Below are 16,060 nucleotides of genomic sequence, written 5' to 3' on the forward strand. Positions count from 1 at the left end.
GACATCTGGAATACTCTCCCAGGGGAGATTATTGCGGAATCGACAGTCCTAGGCTTCAAAAGCAAACTAGATGCATATCTCCTTGAGAGAGGCATATAAAGATATGGTTGGCTATAAAATAAGCCAGGTGTATACCTAGCAGGGCCTCCGCGTGTGCGGATCGCCGGACTTGATGGACCGAAGGTCTGATCTGGAGATGGCGCTTCTTATGTTCTTATGTTCTTATGTTTATGATTTTAAAGTGTCTGAGGCTTGTGTAGATGAGGGCAGAGCTTGCAGGAATGGGGCAGGGATAGGAAAAGAACTTGCAGGGATGGGAAAATGAGTTCCCACTGGGTGGGGGAAAATGAGTTCCCATTGGGTGGGGAAAAATTTGTCCCCGTGTCATTCTCTAGTAAGAGAGTCTAAATTGGGGTGGGGCAAACATAGAAGGTAGTTGTTGTACAATCCCACGTTATTCCGGACCAGTGGGTGTTATGCATCTCTGACCACCAGGCACTGTAGAAAGCTTCAGATAATTGAAGCCATAACCCCTCTCCTCTGTCAGCATATCCTGGAGCATGCCCAGTAGAATCCAGTCAGTCTTCAAGCAGCCAAGAACATCTACAGAAATAATAGAGAGAGAGGGAAATGGGAAACTCCCCGTCAAATAATTAATTCTGCTCATAGTAACATATGCAAAACAGCAACAATGAAAACTGTAAGATAAGTTCATTTTGGGCATTACTAAAATATTACTGAGTTATCTATAATAATGAAATAAATATGACCAATGAGGAGACTGGCTGCATATACTCAAGCCTTACATGAAAGAGACGGGTTCAGTGTAGCCACTAAGGTCATTATATGAAATATGGAAAACTACTTTAGATATTTTCATAGTCTGAAGTTGAATGAAGTTGCATTGGAATGCTATTACAAGATTGAATATTTATTGATTTATTCTCACTTTTTATGTAAGATGAATATAAGAATGTAGCTTCTGATTATCCCAGGACAAGCAGGCAGCATATTCTTAACGTATGGGTGACGTCACCGACGGAGCCCCGGTACGGACCTTTTTAACTAGAAAGTTCTAGTTGGCCGCACCGCGCATGCGCGAGTGCCTTCCCGCCCGACGGAGGAGTGCGTGGTCTCCAGCTTTTTCGTTTCCGCGGAGCGAAGAAGACGCATGTGGTTTCAACGGCTGTTGAAAACTCCTTTTTTTTGCCTTCCCGCTCGCGTTATTTCTAATTATATCTCTTTTTTTCCTTCGGGTTTGTTGTTTTCTTTCTAATCCAAAAAAAAAAAAAAAAAAAAAACTTTCTTTTTTCCTTTATTTTTCAGCAGGCCCCGGCGGGGCCTGTTGCCATCATACAAGCCTCCGGCTTTGATTTCGCTGAGGCCGTATTTCCCTTCATGCCCCCTCAGCCGGGTTTTAAGAAGTGCCAGCGGTGTGCACGCCCGATTTCCCTTTCGGACCCGCACAATTGGTGCCTACAGTGCTTGGGTCCGGAACATCGGGCTGACACCTGCACCCGCTGCGCGACTCTTAAAAAACGCACCCTTAAAAACAGACAAATACAGCAGAATCTCCTCTTCGGCACCGCTTCCGCTATGGACCCGACCCCGGCGTCAACGGCACCGCCGAAATCGGCACCGTCAACATCAACACCTCCTGACCTTTCTACGGGGTCGATGGCGCCAGGTAAGCCGGCTAAGAAGCCTCCCACTTCCCTCGAGCGCCCTCCAGCTACAGCAGTGACACCAGTCCTTCCGGTGTCCCGCAAGTCCCGAAAGCGCTCCGCTCCGATATCGGTGAGTGCCTCTTCATCGGCCTCCTCATCACCGGAGCGTAGAGCAGCACCGATGGTACCGAAGAAAAGTAAAACGGTACCGGTGCCCCCATTGGAGGACCGTATCTCGGCCATCCTCCAAACTAAATTACACGAACAGCTCCAGCACCAACTTAAGGAACTGCTTCCAACCCTGCTGGCACCGCTCCTTCCGGTACCGGTCCGGCCCGAGCCCCGCACCACTACGCCAGTGGCCACCCCCTCGGTACCGATGAATACTTCGATGCCGGTCTTATCGGCACAGCCTACGCTCCAAACCTGCGCGGCTGAGGACCCATCCCGACCCCAGGATCGACACCGATCGTCTCGGGACCGGGATCGGCACCACTCCTCCAGGGATGGAGATCGGCACCGGTCTTCATCCCCCGGCACCGTATCCATGAGATCTGGTAAATCCCTGTCTAAGACCCGTCATGCGGAACCGGCTGTCAGAGACCCTGACCTATGGGAGCAATCCCCTCTCGGTACCGAGGAGGATGCCTCTTCCACTGATGAGGAACCCTCTATGGCTGAATCCACCGCCAAACCAGAGCAGTCCTCATTTACAAAATTCCTTAGGGAGATGTCTGGGGCTCTTTCCATCCCACTTGAGTCCGACTCCAAGAAGTCCCAGGCCTTTTTAGAAGCCTTGGACTTCGATCAACCTCCCAAGGAATTTCTCAAACTCCCCGTTCATGATATTCTACGGGAGACATTTTATAAGAACTTAGAGAACCCCCTTACTGTGCCAGGTGCCCCTAAGAAACTGGACAGTTTATACCGGGTTATCCCTATCCCGGGATTCGATAAACCCCAGTTGCCACATGAGAGCCTACTGGTAGAGTCCACTCTCAAAAAATCTCATGGTTCCAGTGTCTATGCCTCCACCCCTCCTGGCAGAGAAGGTAAGACAATGGATAAATTTGGAAAACGCCTGTACCAGAATGCCATGCTGGCTAGCAGAGCCAACAACTACTCTTTTCATTTCTCCTTTTACATGAAACATCTGGTACAACAACTCTCAGCTCTGCAGAAGTACATTCCTGAACGCAAGGTTCCGTTGTTTCAGCAACAAATTTCCACTCTCCTTCAGCTTAGGAAGTTCATGGTGCGCTCTATCTATGACTCCTTCGAGCTCTCTTCTCGAGCCTCTGCTCTGGCAATTGCCATGCGACGCCTGGCCTGGCTGAGGGTATCTGATCTGGATGTGAACCACCAAGACCGCCTTGCCAACGCACCCTGTCTTGGTGATGAACTTTTTGGGGAGTCTCTAGATACCACCACCCAAAAACTTTCGGCTCATGAGACAAGATGGGACACCCTCATTAAGCCTAAAAAGAAGACTCCGCCGTCCCGCCCATACAGACCCCAGTCTTCTTATCAGCGTCGTTTCTCTGCTAGGCCACTTAACCCGCCTCAACAGCAATCTCGTCGGCCTCGCCAACAGCAACAACAACACTCCCAGGCTCGCTCACAATCTCATCAGACAGCTAAGCCTCTCCCTCAAACCAAGCCTCCCCAGCCCTTTTGACTCCTTTCTCCAGGGCATAGCCAGTCTCCAACCCTCGCTGCCTCTCCCTCAACCTATAGGAGGCCGCCTCACCATCTTCCTACCACGCTGGGAGGCCATCACTTCAGACCTGTGGGTTCTAAACATCATCCGTCACGGATACTCACTAAGGTTCCAGACTCTTCCTGCAGATCATCCTCCCGTAGAGTCTGCTTCTCACTCCTCCCAAACTCCACTCCTCCTCAGGGAGGTCCAATCCCTCCTCCTTCTCAATGCCATCGAAGAAGTTCCACCAGACCAAAGAGGTCAGGGATTTTACTCCCGCTACTTCCTGGTACCCAAGAAAACGGGGGATCTTCGCCCTATCCTCGACCTCAGGAACCTCAACAAGTGTTTGGTCAAGGAAAAGTTCAGGATGCTCTCCCTTGCCACGCTTTATCCTCTTCTGTCTCAACACGACTGGCTATGTTCCCTGGACCTCAAGGAGGCCTACACTCACATTCCAATACATCAGGCTTCACGTCGCTACCTCCGATTCCAGATACTGAATCTCCACTATCAGTACAAAGTGCTACCCTTTGGTCTCGCATCATCACCCAGGGTGTTCACCAAGTGCCTGATTGTGGTAGCGGCCTGTCTCAGGTCCCACAACCTACAAGTGTTCCCCTACTTAGACGACTGGTTGGTGACAGCAGCAACATCTCCTCTTGTGCTACATTCAACTCACCACACCATCTCTCTCCTCCATCTCTTGGGGTTCGAGATCAATTATCCCAAGTCGCATCTGCTTCCCACACAACGCCTTCAGTTCATCGGGGCATTTCTCGATACCAACTCCATGAGAGCGTTCCTTCCAGCCGATCGGCACAAGACACTGCTTCACCTTTGTCGGCAGGTGCTCCTGCGACCATCCATCCCAGCTCGCCAGATGATGATTCTTCTGGGTCACATGGCCTCCACAGTCCATGTGGTTCCTCTGGCGCGACTCCACCTCAGGATACCGCAATGGACCCTCGCCAACCAATGGTCACAGACCAGGGACCCTCTTTCTCATCCCATCTCTGTGACATCATCTCTTCAGCAATCTCTTCAATGGTGGTTGAACTCTGCAAATCTTTCCAGGGGCCTCCTTTTGCATCCACCTCCTCATTCCATGATCATCACCACGGACGCCTCCCCCTATGCATGGGGGGCTCACATTGGGGATCTGCGCACCCAGGGACTTTGGACCCCTCAGGAGCGTCAACATCACATCAATTTCCTGGAGCTCAGAGCCATGTTCTATGCTCTCAAGGCCTTCCAGCACCTTCTCTATCCTCAGGTTCTTCTCCTGTGCACGGACAACCAAGTCGCCATGTACTACATCAACAAGCAAGGCGGCACCGGATCTCGTCTCCTTTGTCAGGAGGCCCTCCGAATTTGGACCTGGGCCACAGCCCACAATCTTTTTCTCAAAGCAGTCTATATCCAGGGCGAACAGAACTCCCTGGCCGACCAGCTCAGCCGCATCCTTCAACCTCACGAGTGGACCCTGGATCCTCCCACTCTCCACTCCATCTTTGCTCGATGGGGCACTCCACAGGTGGACCTCTTTGCAGCTCCTCACAACCATCAGCTGCCCCAGTTCTGCTCCAGACTCTACTCTCCTCATCGTCTGGCACCGGATGCATTCCTACTCGACTGGACGGATCGGTTCCTCTATGCCTTCCCTCCACTTCCTCTGATGTTGCGGACCCTGTTCAAGCTCCGCAAGGACAGGGCCACCATGATTCTCATCGCCCCTCGGTGGCCCAGACAACATTGGTTCTCCCTCCTGCTTCAGCTCAGTTCCAGGGATCCCATTCCTCTACCTGTGTTTCCTACTCTTCTTACACAGCAACATCAGTCTCTACTGCATCCCAATCTGTCTTCGCTCCACCTGACAGCTTGGTTTCTCTCGGGCTGACCTCTCCAGAAAACCTGTCTCAGCCAGTCCGTCGCATTTTGGATGCCTCCAGGAAACCCTCCACACTCCAATGTTACCATCAGAAGTGGACCCGGTTCTCCGCTTGGTGTCTTCTTCATCATCACAATCCCACCTCTCTGGCGGTGGAAACTGTACTGGACTATTTGCTCTCTCTCTCCGACGCTGGCCTCAAGTCGACCTCAATCAGAGTCCACCTCAGTGCCATCACTGCGTTTCATGAGCCTATCCTTGGAAAACCCCTCACGGCTCATCCTCTGGTTTCCCGGTTCATGAGAGGCCTCTTCAATATCAAACCACCTCTTCAGCCTCCCCCAGTCGTCTGGGACCTCAATGTGGTTTTGTCAGCCCTCATGAAACCTCCTTTTGAGCCTCTGGCTACTACCTCGCTCAAACTTCTCACATGGAAGGTGCTTTTCCTCATTGCCATCACCTCTGCCAGGAGGGTTAGTGAGCTACATGCACTGGTCGCCGATCCACCGTTCACTGTTTTTCACCATGACAAGGTGGTTCTGCGTACCCATCCTAAATTCCTTCCTAAGGTGGTTTCAGCCTTTCACCTCAACCAGTCCATCGTGCTGCCTGTTTTCTTCCCTAAACCCCATTCTCATCCTGGGGAACAGGCTCTTCACACGCTGGATTGTAAGCGTGCCCTGGCGTACTACCTTGACCGTACCAGGGCTCACCGCTCCTCTCCTCAACTTTTTCTGACCTTCGATCCTAATCGTCTGGGTCACCCTGTATCTAAACGAACGCTGTCCAATTGGCTTGCTGCCTGTATTACGTTCTGTTATGCTCGGGCCGGCCTGTCACTGGAAGGACCTGTCACGGCCCACAGGGTCAGAGCTATGGCTGCTTCTGTGGCTTTCCTCCGTTCCACTCCTATTGAGGAAATCTGCAAGGCGGCCACTTGGTCTTCAGTTCACACATTCACTACTCACTACTGTCTGGATGCCTTCTCCAGACGGGATGGACACTTTGGTCAATCTGTGTTACAAAATTTATTTTCCTAATGGCCAACCATCCCTCCTCCCTCTCTGTTAGCTTAGAGGTCACCCATACGTTAAGAATATGCTGCCTGCTTGTCCTGGGATAAAGCACAGTTACTTACCGTAACAGGTGTTATCCAGGGACAGCAGGCAGATATTCTTACGACCCACCCACCTCCCCGGGTTGGCTTCTTAGCTGGCTTATCCTAACTGGAGACCACGCACTCCTCCGTCGGGCGGGAAGGCACTCGCGCATGCGCGGTGCGGCCAACTAGAACTTTCTAGTTAAAAAGGTCCGTACCGGGGCTCCGTCGGTGACGTCACCCATACGTTAAGAATATCTGCCTGCTGTCCCTGGATAACACCTGTTACGGTAAGTAACTGTGCTTTTTGGATTGCTTGACTAAACAGCTTCACTCATAAGTGACTATTTATTGAATATTTATTATTGCCCATTATTTGTGAGATTCCCATGCACCCTTACGACATAGACCACTGACTATTTTAGTAGCTTTCCTCTGGACCAACTCCATCTTGTTTATATGTTTTTGAAGACACAGTCACCAGAATTGTACAGAATATTCTAAATGAGGTCTCACCAGAGTCTCTTACAGGGGCATCAATACCTCCTTTATCCTACTGGCCATACCTGATCCTTGAGAACTGACCCACTTGTCTCCTAATCTTTATGCCACAGTCTCACCAGAGTCTCTTACAGGGGCATCAATACCTCCTTTATCCTACTGGCCATACCTGTTCTTAAGTTCCTTGAGAACTGACCCACTTGTTTCCTAATCGTTATGCCACACAAGTCACAATATTGAAACTTGTATCTTGGGCTCTAATTAGCAGTTTTTTGTTTGATTGTTTTTTAACCCTATGCCCTATTGTTTTAGCCCTTTTTTGTTCCTCTTTTCTATAATAAATTGTAGTTCTACCTCTCCTTCCCTGAGCTTCAAGCAAGTAATGCTGATGTCAGTCGCTATATGTTCTTTTACCTCATTTTTTATTATGGAAATCACTTAGAAATTTTATAAGTGTTGTATCAAATTTTTATAATAAAACTTGATAAACTTGATAGGCTTTTAACATTATTAGATTTTCTTATAATAGATGCAATAAATTAATAAAAAAATATTCATTTTTATTTATTTTAATTAGGTGTTCAGGCTAAGAAACAAAGCCCTACAACTAACATGGCCATGTTTGGTCCTGAGGCTACGTCAGAAGCATGCAAAGCTAAAAGAGAAGAAAAATAACAATTTGATCAGACATTGTACTGAACAAACCAATAAAACTTTGCTAACAATACATCAGTTAATATACAGGATCTGTAGGATAACTCGCATAAGCTCATGAAGAAACTATAGAAAATAGCAGATAAAGATCACCAGCTACTAAGGCCTACAATCCCTTTCCTTGTCATCAACAGCAAATGAATCCAGAGACTAGTGGGATTACGTCCATCAACCAGTAAGGGGAGATAGCACTGAATTGACCTCGGGTATATCTTGGATGCACATCCTCCTGCCAATCAGAATACTCTATCTCCAGTAGGTTGAGGATGGGTTTCTAACAGCTCCTGGATTCTGCAGTGGATTTCAGCCAGGCTTGGATGCAGCTACCAGCACTGGTTTCCTACATCCGAAAAAATGGCTGCTATCGTTCTGGTTCCTAGTTTCGGCTCCTTAGGATGGAAGGGTATTTGCTCCTGTTGCTGTGGCTTCAGTGGGGCCTAGGGGTGTTGGCCATAGTGAGCCAACTTTAGGGGCAACACCTAGGCCCACCCAGGTCCCTTCCCCACTCTTCACAGCCGGTGAAGAGAAGAAAATGATGTGGTCAGAGGGTCCTTTCCCATAAGAAGAAAAGCCCGACCACGGGTGCCGGCACAGTTCCCTGTGCGCTGCAGCACTAACACTTCTCCCTTTGTCTTCCGGTAGTGCAGGAGCACTTGAGTGCTTGTCTTAGGCCTCAGTAAAGAGACATGTTCCTGTGGCTTAGGCCTTAGTAGAGAGAAATGTTCCTGTACATGTGCTTAGAGCTTTAGGCCTCAGTTGAGAAATGTTGCTGGGCATGTGCCTGGGGCTTTAGGCCTCAGTGGAGAAATGTTCCTGCGCATGTTTCTGGGGCATAAGAACATAAGAAATGCCTCTGCTGGGTCAGACCCGAGGTCCATCGTGCCCAGCAGTCCGCTCATGCGGTGGCCCAACAGGTCCAGGACCTGTGCAGTAATCTTCTATCTATACCCCTCTATCCCCTTTTCCAGTAGGAATTTGTCCAATCCTTTCTTGAACCCCAGTACCGTACTCTGCTCTATTACGTCCTCTGGAAGTGCATTCCAGGTGTCCACCACACGTTGGGTAAAAAAGAACTTCCTAGTATTCGTTTTGAATCTGTCTCCTATCAACTTTTCCGAGTGCCCTCTTGTTCTTTTATTATTAGAAAGTTTGAAGAATCTGTCCCTCTTTACTCTCTCTATGCCCTTCATGATCCTATAAGTCTCTATCATATCTCCTCTAAGTCTCCTCTTCTCCAGGGAAAAGAGACCCAGCTTCTCCAATCTCTCAGAATATGACAGGTTTTCCATACCTTTTATCAGACGTGTCGCTCTCCTCTGAACCCTCTCAACTAACGCCATATCCTTCTTAAGGTACGGTGACCAATATTGGACGCAGAACTCCAAATGCGGGCGCATCATCGCCCGATACAACGGCAGGATAACTTCTTTCGTTCTGGCTGTAATACCCTTTTTGATTATACCAAGCATTCTATTCGCTCTCTTAGCGGCTGCTGCACACTGTGCCGACGGCTTCATTGTCATGTCCACCATTATCCCCAAGTCCCTTTCCTGGGTACTCTTATTCAATAACATCCCTCCCATTGTATAGTTGTACCTCGAGTTTCAGCTCCCCACATGTAATACTTTACATTTCTCAATGTTGAACTTCATCTGCCATCTCGCCGCCCATTCTTCTAGTTTGTTCAAGTCTTAGTTTGCAATTCTTCGCAGTCCTCTGTAGTCCGAGCTCCATTAAATAGTTTGTTGTTGTCCGCAAATTTTATTATCTTGCACTTTGTCCCTGTTTCTAGATCATTTATGAAGATATTAAATAGCAGCGGCCCGAGCATCGAGCCCTGCGGGACACCACTCGTGACCCTCCTCCAGTCGGAGTAGTGACTCTTCACTCCTACCCTTTGTTTTCTACCCTCCAACCAGTTTCTGATCCATCTATGTACGTCTCCTTCCACCCCATGGTTCTTCAGTTTCCGGAGTAGACGTTCATGGGGCACCTTGTCAAAGGCTTTTTGGAAATCTAGATATATGATGTCTGTGGGGTCTCCTTTGTCTATCCGTTTGTTGATCCCTTCGAAGAAGTGCAATAAGTTCGTTAGGCACGATCTTCTCTTGCAGAAACCATGCTGGCTGGTTATTTGAAGTTAGTGTTTTTCAAAATATTGATCGATGTTTTCTTTTATCAGTGCTTCTGCCATTTTCCCTGGAACCGAAGTCAGGCTCACCGGCCTGTAGTTTCCCGGGTCACCTCTTGATCCCTTTTTAAAGATGGGCGTAACGTTGGCTATCTTCCAATCTTCCGGGATCTCGCCTGTTTTCAGGGATAAGTTGCAAATTTGCTGCAGTAGTTCCGCTATCTCCTCCTTTAATTCCTTCAGAACCCTTGGATGTATGCCATCCGGACCCGGGGATTTGTCAGTTTTTAGTTTTTCTATCTGCCTGCGAACGTCCTCAAGGCTCACTTCTATGGATGCTAATTTTTCTGCCTGACTTCCGTTGAAGAATTGCTCAGGTTCCGGTATGTTGGACGTGTTTTCCTTAGTAAATACAGACGAGAAGAACATGTTAAGCCTTTCTGCCACTACCTTCTCCTCCATCACCACTCCCTTCCTGTCTCCGTCATCCAGCGGTCCCACTTCCTCTCTAGCCGGCTGCTTCCCTTTAACATAGTTGAAGAATGGTTTGAAATTTCTTGCTTCAAACCATTCTTCAGAGGCTTTAGGCCTCAGTGGAGAAATGCTCCTAGCTAGGACTTCAGAAGAAAGAGACTTGGGAATAATCATCAGTGCAGACATGAAGGCCGCCAAACAAGTAGAGAAGGCCTCATCCAAAGCAAGGCAACTTATGGGATGTATCAATAGAAGCTTCGTTAGCCGCAAATCTGAAGTCATAATGCCACTGTACAGAACCATGGTGAGACCTCATCTGGAGTACTGTGTGCAATTCTGGAGGCCACATTACCGTAAAGACGTGCTTAGAGTTGAGTCGGTTCAGCGGATGGCCACTAGGATGATCTCGGGGCTCAAGGGTCTCTCGTATGAAGAAAGACTAAACAAATTGCAGCTCTACACTCTAGAGGAGCGCAGGGAGAGGGGGGACATGATTGAGACATTTAAATACATTACGGGACGTGTCGAGGTGGAGGAAGATATCTTCTTTCTCAGGGGACCCTCGGTCACAAGGGGGCATCCATTCAAACTCAGAGGAGGGAAATTCGATAGTGACATAAGGAAGTATTTCTTCACAGAAAGGGTTGTAGATCACTGGAACAAGCTTCCAGAGCAGGTGATCAAGGTCACCAGCGTTATTGACTTTAAGAATAAATGGGATGCCCTAGTAGGATCCTTACGAAGGTCGAGTTAAGGAACTAGGTCATTAGTACTCAGACTTAATGGGGTGGGTCAGTAGAGTGGGCAGACTTGATGGGCTATAGCCCTTTTCTGCCGTCATCTTTCTATGTTTCTATATGTTCCTGGGGCTTTAGGCCTCAGTTGAGTTTTAGTCCTGGGGCTTCAGACTCAGATGTGAAATCTTCCTGTGGCCTCAGATGTGGAAATTTTGGTGGATCAGGCCTCGGTTTAAAAAAAAAAAAGATTCTGGTGGCTTAAGCCTAGGATGGAACATGGCCTTATGGCGCAGGCCTCAGTGGAGGTCGATTTCTGGAGCTGGCCTCAGTTGAGAGCCCTTCCTGTGGCCTCAGAGGTTAAGATCTTCCTGTTGCTTTAGGCCTCAGTGGTGAGATCTGGTGGCTTGGGGCCTCAGTGGTAGGATATTCCTGTGGCTTAGGCCTCTGATGTATGATATTCCTATGGTTTTGGCCTCAGTGGTAAGATATTCCTGTTACAGTGGTAAGATATTCCTGTGACTTAGGCCTCAGCAAGAAAAATATTCCTGCGGCTGAGGCCTCAGCATAATATTTCTGCAGTTTACGGCCTCAGAAGAGCAAGATTCCTGTGGCTCAGTTGAGACCTCAGTTGAGAATTATTGCTGTGGCTTAGGTGATGTCTGCCTGTGGCTGAGGCCACTGATAGGTAATATTCCTGTGCCTTAGACCTCAGAGGTGAGTTCTTCCAGTGGCTTGGACCTCAGAGGTGAGATCTTCCTGTGGCTTAGACCGCAGATGAGTCTGTTTCATATGGCTCAGGCCTCAGTGAAGAAAATTTCCTGTGGTTTAGGCCTCAGATGGGAAATGCTTCTGTGACTTGCTCCTCAGTTCAGCAATTTTCTGTGGTTTAGGCCTCAGATGGGAAATGCTTCTGTGACTTGGTACTCAGTTCAGCAATTTTCTGTGGCTTAGGCCTCAGTTGAGTGATAGTCCAGTGGCTCAGGCCTCAGTGGCAGGAGGATTTGTGGGGGCTTAGGCCTCAGTGGCAGGAGGATTCCTGGGGGCTCAGGCCTCAGTGGCAAGAGGATTCCTGAGGGCTCAGGTCTCAGTGGAAGGAAGATTCCTGGGGTTTAGGCCACAGGGGAAGACATATTCCTGGGGCTCAGGCCACAGGGGAAGACATATTCCTGGGGCACAGGCCTCAGATGAAAGAGGCTTTGGTGACATGGACCTCAGTTGAGAAATTCTCCTGTGGCTCAAGCTTCAGTTGAGGAATATTCCAGTGGCTCAGGTCGCGGTAGAAGGCAGATTCCTGTGGCTTGAGCCGCAGTGGAAGGCAGATTCCTGGGGCTCCGGCCTCGGTGGAGAAAGATTCCTGAGGAGTAGGCCTTGATTGAGCTGCGGGATATGAGCTGTACGGTGCCTACCTTGGGGGGGGCATCACCTGGACTCCCAGGTTCCTTTCCCTTCTCCCCCTGAAGACCTTGGATATTTCTGTTCCATAAGCTCACTTGGGCTATGAGTGTGGTCGCTGTTCTCTTCAGGGAAGCACCGGTATGGGGAGTATTTTTACTCCTTTCCCGCTTAGGGAAGCGGAAGCAGCTTCAGCTGTAGTAGCAGACACCCATGGATTTGCAGCCAGGTCTGGCAGCAGCGGGTGGTAGGAGGCCTTAAGGGCGGTCGCTCGAGGCCCTTCCCTCCTGCTGTGAATCGGGGGTCACTGCAGTTGCAGCTGACGTCACCGCCGCTGTCAGTATTTCTACTCTTGGAGGAGGGATGCCACTTTCGGCAGTACTGCCTTTGCCACCACTAACCAGCCGACCCTAGTTGCTGCCACATCGGTGGTGGGTTGGCCTTGGCTGGCGAGCCATTTCACTTAGGCCTGGTGTACTTTGTTTGGTTCCAGCCAGATGGCAGTTAAGCTATGGCTAGGCTGATTGCGGGATAGTTGATAGCTCTCGCTATTGCTCTTAGTTATTCTTTCCACTCCTGGGTTCATTCAGGTGGAGGAATGGATAAGCTACCTCAGGTGGAGGAATGAATAAGCTACCTCAGTGTCTGAGGCTGTTACTGTTTCTCCTTAGTGGCTCGGGTACAGAATAGTGTCGAGTTACAAGGAGATGCCTTGCCTCGCCTCTGGCATTATTCTTGACTGGGGTAAACAGTGTGGCCTCCTGTGTCCTAGGGACTTGTTACTTGAGAGGGCTTCAGTCAGATGAGGAATCTTCCTTTGTCACGAGTCCAGGTTGGCTGCCCTAGAACCTTCTGAGGGAAGTAGGTCTGGTTTACAACGAGGCTCATGGGGTTTGCCATCAGCCAAGGATCGTTGCCAGACATGTTAGTTGCATTCCACAGGAGGTTATTTGAAGCCTGGTGATTGCATTAGCAGGCTGCTTTGCACTCATACTATTCGGGGAGGGACATTGTAGCTGGGGGTTTCCACAGAATGGTGCTCTTAGGCAAGGATTGCTCCTGCTCACATGGGCTAGAGGGATTTCCCTCTGTATGTTCATAGTATACGTACTCTCTGGGTGTCGTATCTCCTTAGACATGTGCTGCAGGGCATGCTTTTAGTTAACTTATTTTTTTCCCTCCCTACGTTTGGACTGCTTTTGTACATCCCACTAGTTTCTGGATTCATCTGCTATTGATGACAAGGAAGGTAAAATTATGTCCTTACCTGATAATTTTCAGCAGATGAATCCAGAGCCCCATCGTGGTACGGGGTTTGTCACTCTTGGGAGTGGTTTGGGCTTACCTTTAGACTAGAGAGTTGTGCGGGGACAGAAATCCCGCCAAAGTCCCACCCGTCCCCGTGAGGACTCCCACCCGTCCCCACCCATCCCCGCGAGGAATCCATCCATCCCCACCCGTCCCCGCGAGGAATCTCCTCCATCCCCGCAAAGAATCCCCTCCGTCCCCGCCCGTCCCTATAAACTACAGAAATAGTTATTTTATTTAATTATGCTACTGAATTAAAGGCTCTGGTAGAAACCCATTTAAAAATAAGCAAAAAGACTTTATTAATTTGGAAATATTAATTTGGAAGAATACATACTTTGTAAACGGGTTTCTACCAGAGCCTCTATTGTTTATAGATTTTTATCAACACAACTAATATACTACTTTATCCTGAAGCAAAAAAAAAAAAAAAAGAATATTTTTTCCTACCTTTGTTGCCTGGTTTCTGCTTTCCTCATGTTCTCATTCAATTCCTTCCATCCACTGTCTCTCTTCTCTCTGCGTCTTCCATTTGCTCTGTTACTGTGCCTCTCCCTTTCTCCCTCCTCCCAAATTGGTCTGGCACCCATCTTCTTCCCTCCGCTCCCCACATAGTCTGGCATTTCTGTCTTCTTCCCTGCCAGCGTCTTCTCCCCACTCTCTCTTCCCCATTTCCTTTCAGAGTCCTTCTCCTCCCCGTCTTCCCCATGTTCTGTCAGGCAGCATCCTTCTCCCCCCTCTGCCTTCCACATGTGCTTTCAGTGTCCTTCTCCCCCCTGTCTTCCCCATGTCCTTTCAACGTCCTTCTCCGCCCTTTGTCTTCCCCATGTCCTTTCAGCGTCCTTCTCCGCCCTTTGTCTTCCCCGTGTCCTTTCAGCGTCCTTCTCCCCCCTCTGTCTTCCCCATGTCCTTTCAGCATCCTTCTCCCTTTGTCTTCCCCAGTGCTTTCAGCGGCCTTCTCCCCCCTCAGTTTTACCCATTTCCCTTAAGCATCTATTCTTCTCCACTCCACCTTTCCTCCCTTTCTTACTCCCTGCCCCTTACCTTTGTGGCGCTTCCCTACCCGACCGACAACAGAACAGACCCAGTCGGACAAACCTCCCTGTCCTGTAGCCGCGAATCTAAGTTACCTTCTTACAGCAGCTGGAGTATTGAAGCTGCTGTAAGAAGGTAATTTAGATTCGCGGCTACAGGGCAGGGAGGTTTGTCGGCCGGGCTTGTTGTCAGTCGGTCGGTCGGGGGAAGCGCCAAAAGGGTAAGGGGACCTGATCGGCTGTGAACACTCCCCCCCATGGCTGCACCCGGGGCGGACCGCCCCCCCCCCCTTTTGGTAGCCATTGCCTTCTCCCTACCTGCTCTGCCACACACAGCAGACCGGAAGTCTTCCCGATGTCAGTGCTGACGTCGGAGGAAGGGAGGGCTTTGCTTAAGCCCTCCCTCCGACGTCAGCGCTGACATCGGAATGACTTCCGTTGGGCTGTGTGCTGCCATTTGGTGGGGAGGTGCCATTTGGTGGAGGATGGGCTTGGGAGGGCTTCAATGGCTGGGAGGGTGTAGATGTGCTGGAGTAAGTCTTAACAGAGATTTCAGTAGTTGGAACCCAAGCACAGTACAGGGTAAAGCTTTGGATTCTTGCCCAGAAATAGCTAAGAAGAAAAAATTAAAAATTTAAATTGAATCAGGTTGGGCTGACTGGATGGACCATTTGGGTCTTTATCTGCCGTCATCTACTATGTTACTATGTAAGGAGAAGGAGACTAGCCTCGCGGCTCGAGTGCGATCCAATCCCGCAGGATCCCCGTGACCCCAGGGGGCATCCCCACGGGATCCCCACGACCCAAGGGGGCGTCCCCACGGGATCCCCGTGACCCAAAGGGGGAACCTGCGGGATCCCCATGGAATTCCCGTTGTCCCCGTTCCCGTGCAACTCTCTACTTTAGACTGAAGTTTTTTGTCTCGATTTTGATGTATCGATGATTTGGGTAGCGCATGCGACAGAAGAAGTTCCATAGGTGTCCTATGTCTCTCATGTTTAATGCGGTTGAGGTGGTTTATGTGATTTACTGATTTATTTCAACTGCTTTGAGAAGACCTATACTGATTGGCCAGGAGGATGTGCATCCAAGATATACCCGAGGTCAGTTCATTGCTCTCTATCTCCCCCTACTGGTTGATGGACGTAATCCCATTAGTCTCTGGATTCATCTGCTGTGACTAAAGGAAAGAAAATTATCAGGTAAGGCCATAATTTTACCTTCTCTTCTTTAGAGATGTTCTTTGCCTGTCTTATGCTTTCTTGAATTCAGATATAGCTATAGTTTCCACCATCTCTACTGAGAGACCATTTCCCTCATTTGCCACTCTTTCCATAAAGAGATCTTTCTTTAGTCATTTTCCTCTCCTTCCGTTAATTAAGGCAAAGACCACAGACTTTTTTTTAATAG

At 49.2% G+C, this 16,060-nt stretch overlaps 1 protein-coding gene across 5 annotated transcripts in view; it reads left to right on the forward strand.

Annotated features, from left to right (window-relative positions):
• Positions 1 to 16,060, forward strand: part of RAPGEF2 (Rap guanine nucleotide exchange factor 2) — a 651,997-nt gene that overhangs the window by 412,494 nt on the left and 223,443 nt on the right. The gene's annotated exons all lie outside the window — the stretch shown is intronic.

The sequence above is a fragment of the Geotrypetes seraphini genome, chromosome 1 (genome assembly GCF_902459505.1).
Source record: "Geotrypetes seraphini chromosome 1, aGeoSer1.1, whole genome shotgun sequence".
In the NCBI taxonomy this organism is placed as follows: Eukaryota; Metazoa; Chordata; class Amphibia; order Gymnophiona; family Dermophiidae; genus Geotrypetes; species Geotrypetes seraphini.